Below are 10,860 nucleotides of genomic sequence, written 5' to 3'. Positions count from 1 at the left end.
GTCTTTGTTTATCCTTTACAGAAAATCACACAACTCCTTCCATTGTTTTTGTTTCAGCCAAGTTAGAAGACTCAAACAGTCTGCACTCATATACATCAGGAAGTCAACCCTCCCTTTTAAACCAACTCAAACCCTTGCTCTATTTCCACTTCTGGTGAAAAAATATCACACCAAGAAGTAAACAGTTATAAGTATATTTCAAACTATGATGGTTAAACAGTGTCACAGTTTGTGTATTGTGAATCTTCTTAGTTGATCTACCTGAATATTTGTATATCTGGTAAATAATTTTAGCACAAAATTTGATATTTGTTAAACTAAAGAAAAAAGGTCCAGAAAGAATTTGGCCCCAAAGTGATGCCAAGGAGGTGTCTTTTTGGGAGTCAGAAGAAATTAACCTACCATTCTTATCTGAACACATGAAGTGAGCCACTCAACATCTACTGTTGAGAGAGGTTCTGTTCCAAGGCTGGATTTTTAGTTACTGGTATTGGCATTGGTACAAATGTCAGTGTGACTTTGAATGAGATTTTCTTACTTTTTGAACAGGATCCAGAAGTTTCTCTTAGGCTCTCTACAGACAAGTTTCCAAGTGCTGTCATCAAGTGGTTTTTGTGACATAAACTGCACAAATTACAAAATGAATGAGTGGAAAATGTACAGATCCTGAGAAGGGAACCTCCCTGTTAGCTCAGTGTGTATATTAGCATCTAGCATTCTGGTCAGAGCCCTGGACTCTAATAAGGTTCAGTTTAATAAGATAAAATGCCCATGTGAGCTCTCATGACATGAGATCTCCTCCCCTTGCTGTGTACACTGAGAACTGATTATTTGTTGGTGTGAAACTCATCTATTGACAGAACCACAATTAGCATGATTCAACAACAGCTTGGCTAAATGAGTGTAAAGAAGTGCTCATGTCAAGGTCAAAAATCATCTGTCTAATCAAAGAAATAAATACATTTTCTGCATATACTCATTTGCTTTAATAAGTAACCAAAATCAGTTGTGATTCTGGGTTTATTATACTTAAAGAGATGGAGAGATGCCTTTATAATTTTTGATTGCATCTAGCTTTTGTACCTTGGGAGGCTGAATGCATTTGTTGTGAGTCACTTTGTGTCTGCCAAATGAATATAATGTGAGTAAACAGCACATTAGGGTGATGGTGTTTTTTGTTTTTTATTTTTCTGGAATAAAGTTTTTTTTCCTTGTTCTGGTACTGCTAGTCTATCCTGCTGCTACTAATACAAGAAGTAATAAAGATAAAGGCAACATCTTTATGACATTTAGTCACACAGTCTGAGTCCTCTCCTTTGTCTTTAAAGAGACCATGGGCTATAATTGGAGACCAGTGCACATCGTCTCTCGCCTGAGAGGGTAAATGAGGGATCCCTAGACTCCAGGATTACCCTATTATTGAGAAGACGTTCCACTAAGCCTCCACCACTGACACATATTCCTGTTCTATGGCCTATTCACTTTGAAATATGTCTTGTCAGGGAGGCTTACAGAAATCTACATAATCCTTTTTCATCACAATTAAAGATACCACTGAACAATAAAATTGCTTGCTCTCTGGTTTGTTTCATGTTGCTTTGAGAAAAAAGGGGCAAGTGAAATGCAGCTCAGCATTGCTGAAGGTTGCAAAAGGCTGGGCTGAATTTTGGGTTGTGTCTGAGGGCAGCAGAGAACTTGATAACATCCTCTGACCTTTGCACGTTTAAAGAAGTCGTGTGAAGAACAGGGGTGAAAAATGTTACGTGTGTGATGCCTAGATTAAGGGATTTTAATAAATTGTTATTATGAAAACCATAAGTCAGTAACTTGTCAAATGTTGAAATTTTGTAAAAGTAATCAATAATAATAACATTTTTTATTTATATAGCACTTTTCAAACGCTGTGTTACAAAGTGCTTGACAAGGTGTATACGCTCAGGTGTATAAAATCAATACAGAGTGAGCAAGAGAGGGTAAAACCAGGAAAAGCTCTCAGATAAAGATATGTTTTAAGAAGAGTCTTAAAAGAGGTAATGGACCCAGCCAACCTGATATCTTCAGGCAGATCATTCCAGTGCCTCAGGGCCCTGACTGAAAAGGCTCTGTCCCCTTTTGTTTTTAGCTGGGTCTCAGGGACAGACAAAAGTCCTTTGCCAGAGGATCTCAGGGTACAAGTGGGAGAGTATGGAATTAAAAGGTCAGAGATGTATTTGGGTGAGAGGCCACGGAGAGCTTTAAAAGTAATCAATAAAATCTTAAAATCTATTCTAAAACGTACAGAGAGCCAATGTAAGGAGGCTAAAACAGGAGTGATGTGCTCAAGTCTCCTGGTTCAGGTTAATAAAAGACAAACCTCATGGAAACCACAAGGTCTTTTTACTTTTTTTAATCACAGCTGTTTACATGATAAAATGTCAAATAAATAATCTGTAGACCATGGCTGGACTGGATCAAATCAAGCTGTTATTGTATGTTTTACTTTATGTGATTTTTGTATTGCTGCTATCATCAAATCGGATGAAGCACAACAGTCTAATTTCAAGGGTGTTATGAAACTACAAATGTAATTTGGGGAAGGTCTGGAAATATATCAAAATTATACAATGAATATTAAAGTAAGGAAAAAGGTACATTTTAAATATAGCGAAACATTACATGTCTGACAGATTTAAAACACATGATCATGGCTGTAGTAGGGTGTAATAGTATAGTGCATAATGACTTCCTATGGGTACACTAAAGATGACAATCCATCTTTTTCTCAGAAGATAATTTGTGATATGCCTCAGTTGGAAAAGCACATGAGATTAAAAGAATAAAGGCTGGGTTCCATTTAGCTGCTTCAGTTTCAGGGTCCTGGTTTACTGGGACTCCTGACTAGAAAAGAGACATCATTAATGTTTTTAGTAACACCTGTGCTTTTCTTATTATGATGTCAAAAAGTCTGCTATGAGAAAAGTCTAAAGGGAGTCATACATTTTTTTTTTTTTTTTTATGCAATCCCATGCCAACATTTCACTTCCCTGATAACAAAAAGCAACTCACTTTAACCCCATTTACACCTGGTATTAACATCAGATCTGAATCTGATGTGTCACCTGGATGAGGACATCCAATCCATGGACCTCTGCATTCACACCTGTTATTAATACCTGCTTCTCTATTCTGTGATCAGACCTCAAGTTGGTCTGGGCAGATGGCGCGTCAGGTCAAGGGAAGCAATGCAGTGGAAGCATGGATCATTTATTCTGAAATTGCTTCCTCAGAGGAGAAGTTTGTTAGCTGCTGCTGACAGCTACTGCTCCTACTTGTAGCTTTTGGCAGGCGGAGGCAGAGTTTGGTGACCTTTCAACTCGCTGGGCACAGTTTTTTTCTTTAAAATGTGGTTGTGTTCAATGGATGCAGTCCCCATCACAATGAAAGTCAGACCACCTCCAAATGCAGGTTGGCTTCCTGACAATATGCTCTATGTGCATTTACACCTGCATTAACGTGTTTTTCCTTATCCAGACAGATTTCCAGATCCCATGTTAATGCCAGGTATAACTGGGGTCTTCAACTCAGTCCACCACCAGTTGCCTTCAGAATCTGCATCATGAACACAAAAGCTAAAGTTCAGAAAAAGTCCTCAGGTTTCACTGCTACATTTTGTTCATTTTCACTGTAAAATCCAGAAACACTTGACAAAAATCTAGAAATAATGAATGAAACACAGTCAGTGGGCAGGACCTTCTTGTAGATTCTGTAGTGACAATGTAGCCCATGTTCTTGACTCAGTCACATCAAACGGAGCAAGTTTAACTTTAATTTTGGAAGAAGTATTCAGATCCACAGTGCAATACCACAATATAAAAAAACTTCATTACAGGTTGAAGTGCTAGATTCAAAGTTTTTCTTTTGTTAAAGTACAGAAATATTGTCAGCACTCTTTATGCAGAATGGCAATTTTGTTGATATTATATTATTACAGGGTTAGGGTAATCATAAAATAATCATGTTTTGTATGTCTAATCTTAATCCTCAAAGTAACTCGTAAATACAGCTGATGTAGTGGAATAAAACGTCGCATATGTGCCTCAAAAATGTGAAAGTGTAAAATATCTTAAAAATTTCAAAATGCTCAAGTAAAGTAGAACTACACTGTAGAGGCTATTTGTCCTCTGCTACTACAGGCAATGCTGTGTGCGTCCAAAATCCTTTTAAATGAAGACTCACAACAACTGTTCATGGTTACAAATATATTTCAACACCAAATAGGAAAAATATTTATTGTCACTGTTTGAGAAGTGATGAAACAAAATGCTATTAATATTTTCATTCCAAAAATAGACACAGACAAACACAAGCCTCCTCGTCCCTTTCTTCTTGTTCCAACTAGTCTCATCATCAAGTCTGAGCAGTGGAAATATGCAACAAAGAGGCCTACGGCAGGCTCACAATTATATATTTATACAGTATTTATCTGTCTGAGACAGTTGTTGTGAGTGAGGTGGTTACAATACTGCAAATGGCAAAGAGGTCAGCTAAGACCCACTTAAAAACTTTGAGTTTTAAAGACAATATCAACTCAGGCCAACACCAGAAAAAGGCAACAGATTGTGAATGAAGGTGAGCATATGGATGTATAAATAGGTGGAAGTATCTGCTGGCACTCACTGCACACCTTGGTCATGTATCTACCAATATTTTGGGAGGACAGAATTGTCTCTACCAATATTTGAGTGAACTTGTTTGTATATGTTTGGATTGTAGTCATTAGATAATTCCAATGTGCCCTCCCAGAGGCTATGTCTCAAATAGAACTGATTTAGGCATGCAAGTTTTTGATTGGCTGAAAGGGTGGGGTACTACCTGGAGGCTCACATCATGTACAAATATCACACTTACTTCCAGACACGAAGGAGGCAAGAACGGTTCAGTGTACAGTCAGTTCTCAGTGTCAGTCTGTACCTCAAGCATGGGCAAAAATGTAGCACTTCAGATGCCTCTCTGTCCTCTATTACCTGAACTGCTGCACACATAAGTTATTGTTGTCCATGTTGCCACTTCGTAGATATAATGCCACCAAAAAATAGCCATCAGGAGCTTTTTCAACACTCACAGTGTAAGTAATAGGTAGTAAACTAACCAGCAGTCATATTGATTTAAGATGAAAACCTGTTAACTACCTAACATCACCAGCCTTTCATTATTAGATTTTTTTATACTGATGCTTTACTGGATAAGCAGCATTTTAGCGTTGTAGCTGGTCAAGGTGGAGCTAGTTTTAAATGTGAAACCGAGGGTGAAAGAGGAACAACAACACTGGTAGGACTGCTGAATATAAAAGTGCTGATGTTGGATGCAAAGTTGACAGCAGGGTTGTTGTTGTGTGATCGACCAATGTTGAGACCAAACCTATGTCCTTGCTGCACAACATCCTCACTCACAAAGCTGACTTTCCTCAGTCGTTACATATACAGCATATATCACATATACATGGGAGAGTGGTCTCAGAAATCATGTAAACCCATATTTAATTGAAATTAGAACAAAGACAACATATCAAATGTTGAAACTGAGAAATTTTATTGTTTTATGAAAAATATTTGCTCAATTTGAATTTGATGCCAGCAACACGTTTCAAAAAAGTTGGGACAGGGTCATGTTTACCAGTGTGTTGCATCACCTCTTCTTTCAACAACACTCTGTAAACGTTTGGGAGCTGAGGAGATCAGTTGCTGGAGTTTTGAAAGTGAAATATTGTCCCATTCTTGCCTGATACAGGAGTTCACCTGCTCAACAGTTCAGGGTCTCCTTTGTCGTATTTTTCATTTTATGATGCGTTAATTGTTTTCAATGGGTGACAGGTCTGGACTGCAGACAGGCCAGTTTAGTGTCCAGACTCTTCTACTACGGAGCCATGCTGTTGTAATATCTGCAGAATGTGGTTTGTCATTGTCTTGCTGAAACATGCAAGGCCGTCTCTGAAAAAGACATCTGGATGGCAGCATGTTGCTCCAAAACCTGTATATACTGTTCAGCATTAATGAAGCCTTCCCAGATGTGCAAGCTACCCAAGCCATGGGCACTAATGCCCCCCCACACCATCACAGATGCTGGCTTTTGAACTATTATGAACCATAGATGCTGAAATTCCCAAATTCTTGGCAGGAACATTATTCTTAAATTGTTGCACTATTTGCCCACACAGTTTTTCACAGAGTGGTGAACCTCTCCCCATCTTCACTGCACAGAGACTCTGCCTCTCTGGAGCCTCTTTCTATACCCAATCATTTACTGACCTGTTGCCAATTAACCTAATTAGTTGTGAGATATTCAACCAGGTGTTTTGTTTTTTGTTTTTTTTCCATTTTATCATTACACAACCTTTCCAGGCTTTTGCTGCCCCTGTCCCAACTTTTTTGAAACGTGTTGCTGGCATCAAATTCAAATTGAGCAAATATTTTTCATAAAACAATACAATTTCAGCAATTCAACATTTAATAAGTTGTCTTTATTCTATTTTCAATTAAATATGGGTTCACATGATTTGCACATCATCGTATTCTGTTTTATTTCCATTTTACACAGTGTCCCAACTTTTTTGGAAAATCCTCTTTTTTGGATACATACATAGATTCACAAGGGATAACTAGCCCTAATCCCCCTGACCCAACCCCACCCCAATTTCCAGGGAATAAGAAATCAACCATCCATTCATAAACAACACTAACAGGCCACAGCCATGCCAGCAGCTCTGTGAGGTTGAATACTTGAATAATGAGCAATGGTGCTTTAAGCTAAATGCTAACATGTTCACAATGACAGTGGTGGGGTAATGATGTTTAGCAGGGATACTATTTACAATCTTAGGCCAACCTATTAGCAGACTGATGTTTTGCAGTTACCAAACTATTGGACAAATTAACATTTTGACCTGATCAAAAGTTAGAAGATCACAAAAGTTATTACAGTTCATCCTCTGGGGAACATGAACGTCTGTACCAACTTTTTAATGGCAATCCATCCAAGGAATTTCATTTTTTTTTAATTATTTCAGTATAATCACAAATATCATAGGGGGGCAGGAGGAAGAATCTGGAGGTAACAGCAGTCGTTAGGATTTATCATCTAGGGACCATGAATGTATGTACGAAACATTCAGCAGATGTAGAGATATTTCACTGGATTAGTTAAAACCTTGAGTTTCTGGTGGTTCTAGATGAAAAGTAGAGGGATCACCAAAGTTGTTAGGGTTCATCCTAAAACAGCCATGAATGACTGCACCAGATTTCATGGTAATCCAATGCAACAGCTTTGGACCAAAGTGCACCAACCAACTGACTGACACTAGCATGGAAAAGGGCAGACAATGCACTGGAAACCACTTAACAGCTTTATAAAACATTAATTATGATAATGGCAATAAGAAGATAACAATGTAGATCCAACATATAATAAAACAAAAGAATAGAAAATCTCTGACTAACCCTGGCAAATAACAGGACTCTTAGTAACATTTTTTATGCAAAATTCTCCTAAGAACAAAATTCCAGTCAAAAGCAAACACTGGAGACACAAAGATCAATAAAGGTTTTAAACTCTGACAGAGAGTTTGGTTTAGAAAAATGTGTAGCACTGCTTTGAGTGTAGAACTGGTTTTTATGAGACTCTTTGGTTTAGAAATCTGTTGAGTTCCTTTTTGATGAGCTTTTTAAACATGTCTGAGTGAAATATGTTTTTCTGTATTGTATTATTTAAGACAGTGTATTAGGAGACCTTTCATGCCGCTAGCTTGTGTACGCTGGGATGTGCTTATTGTCACAGCTTTGGCCCTTACTACAATCAGAGTATGTCTCGTGGCTGCGGTGCATTATGGTCTATTGAAGCTACAGTCAGTGCAGGAATTGGTACGACTCCATCCTCTACATCATATTCCTCCCTGTGTGACAGTGGTGAGTGTATGAAGAAGTCCTTGCGCTTTGACTCTGAGGGGCTGACACCAAAACATAACATTTAACACCTATGTTCTCCTGCTTTCCTGTGACCTGTAATGAAAATTTCAAAACATTACGGTGTCAGCCAAGTTATTCACAACCAGGCTGGACCATTGCCTTCCATTCCAAGAGTTTGTAACCTTTTTTTTAAAGAGTAGCAGCGGTGAAGTTAACAAGTAACACAGTCCACAGTCTCCTGCAGGATTATTTGAAGTACAGTGCAGTGAGGAGGGCACAGGGAGAAGGGCAAACATAATCTTACTCAGAATGCCCAGAAGCCTGCGTTTTACATCCGCTGCCTCTTTCATCTCTTGTATCCGTGCGCTCCAAGTCCTTACTTACAGCACGAGGTCGGCCGGGGTCACGACAGAATCCCGGTGCCAAAACACCAACACAGGCTACGCTTGGCCCTCTGTGTTAGCACTCCATCCCTGTGACACCCCTCCATCTTCAACATGTGTCTGAAAACCTGCTGCTGTAGAGATGTTGCATCTTTATCATTCTGGTTTTGTTTCACATTGTAAGTTATTGCAATTGTCGCTTCGTAAAATGAAGCAATGACAGCATGTGATTCCTGATCACGAGTTAGAAGCCAGAATAAAATAAACAGAATTATCTGGAATAAGTTTATTATTTGTTCTTGTGATAATTAATAATCATGTAACTACATATCATGGAATTACCTGAGGGGTCCGGACCACCAGGTCAGGAACTAATTATATACAGCATTTTTTTTTTGACTCATTTTAGACCTAAGAGTCTGCACTTATACAGCTTAGTTATAGTTTTAAATGGTATTTGTATTTAAAATGGTATGTTAATAAGTATTTTTATTTTATTACAGGAAGACTGAAAGTATAAATAAAGGATAATTGATACTTTTGACTTTTGAGATGCATTTTTGAAAAGCTTTAATCATTAAGTATTTACCATCCACCTTCAAAGAAGAAAGTTCGTTTTTATGAAGATGTTTTTTTTAAAAAAAAAAAAAAAAAAAAACATCTTTAAATCACTAAATAGGAAAAAAAAAACATCAGTCAGGTTTTTCTGGCAGATTAATTCACAATAGTTCCTCACGTTATTTAACTTTATTTTAAAAAATGTTTACAGTAAGACTTTATATATTTTCTTAGCATTTAGGATGGTTCATTGTGTGGTGTTGTAGCTGCTTGGAATAAAGTCTGTACACAGCACAGAAGTCCCTGACTACACTGATTTCAACATCTACTATTTCCATTTTCTCAGCGTCTCTGTCCTTGTGTCAGGACCAGTGCACATGGATTATTTAGCTATGAGTGGATGCCACAGTGTCAGCCTCGTGCACATACAGCTAACAACAGTTACTTTACATTACGAAGCTTTGCCATTTACTCTCATCTCTTTATTTATCTCAACTGGTACAAAGTTTGAAGTTGTGGCATTCCTGCCTTCAATCTGCAACCCTCAGGTCGTACAAACTGCAGTTCTTGTTTTGTTGTTGACAGTGTAATCCTTGAAAGTAAAGCTAATTATCTTCGGAAGCATGTCTTCCAAATACCAATTTGTAAGTGTCTCTGCAGCTGGGTGGTGTCTAGAAGGGATACAGGAGATTTCAGGAGGTAATCTCCATTCACACTGTATTCTGAATGGCTGCTGGTGGCTTTAGTTCAGCGTGGATGTGAAACTGAACAACAGTAATGTGTTTATCTGCCAGGCAAAGGCAGATTGTCAGAGCTGGTGTCAAGGTGTCACAGCTGCCGTCAAGCCTAAAGTGAGTCGTGAGTCATGAGTCACAGGCATTCAAATTAAAGTAGAGTCGAAAGTCTGATCATATACAACAGATTTATGAGTTACAATGCTACATGTAGCATTTCACATCAAGAAAATTAGTCAATCAGACCAGTATATTGTTTTTTGAAGGCCTCAGTTTTCCAGTTTACCTACATGCAAGCCCATTAAGAAGTGATTGTAGGAGATTATAAGAAATGACAGGAAGCGATTTTTCAGTAAGGTCTGGGTTGAAAACAATCATCCACCCCTGAGGCTGAAAAATGAAGCCAACAGGAAGTGCCAAAAACTGCAGTTCCTTGAATAGCCACTTGAGGCCGACTCCAAAAGCAAGTCAATCCCCATAAATCCCCATGATGAAATAGCCAACCTATGTCAACTGTACAGGGGGGAGAATTTTTATATAACTCATTTAAATTTTTATTAAAGCTTTAATTTATATGTAATTGTAGGTGACTCACTTTGAGTGATAGGTAGGTGAGCATATGTTTGCCACAAAACTGGCATGCACCAAAGTATCTGCTCCACGCAGGCCCCACCTTTTTGCCCATTTTGGGATTAGCCAGGAGGTGGGAGGAGTCAAACACTGCCAAGATGGCAACAGCAGAGCAGCCCACTCTGAGCTGCAAAACATCTCTTCAGAAAGAGTGATATCATGGAAGCTAAGTCCATCTACACTTCACAACTTGGTATTGTCAGTAGAACATGTCAGTAACATGGTCATATATGGCCAAACATCTTTCATTGCATGAGAAGACCATGAGACCTGCAATTCTGATGTGGGTCACTGACTCAAATTCACAGCATGCTTATAGTGCTGTTGCCGAGGGGTTAAGTAAATGAGGCATCTGTGTACCAAGCTGTCACCAAAACACTTTGAGAGTCAATACATACGTGTTTCCCAAAAGTTGATACTTTCACCAGTGACTCTACCACTCATTTGACTGCTAAAGTTTAATAAATGTTCTTGTAATCTAAAAATATAAAACATCTCGCCATCTCAGACCTCATTCTAGCAGCAGTTTTGCTCCACTATAGCCAAATGTATTACACAGAACAAATCACTGTCAAGTCAGGCATCATATAGCATCTTCACTCACAACCTGATAAAAGG

The sequence above is a fragment of the Trachinotus anak genome, unplaced genomic scaffold (genome assembly GCF_046630095.1).
Source record: "Trachinotus anak isolate AG129_WGS33_773 ecotype Australia unplaced genomic scaffold, CSIRO_AGI_Tana_v1 ptg000010l, whole genome shotgun sequence".
Classification (NCBI taxonomy): domain Eukaryota; kingdom Metazoa; phylum Chordata; class Actinopteri; order Carangiformes; family Carangidae; genus Trachinotus; species Trachinotus anak.
The sequence above is the reverse complement of the archived record's forward strand: the minus strand, read 5'-3'. Positions refer to the sequence as shown.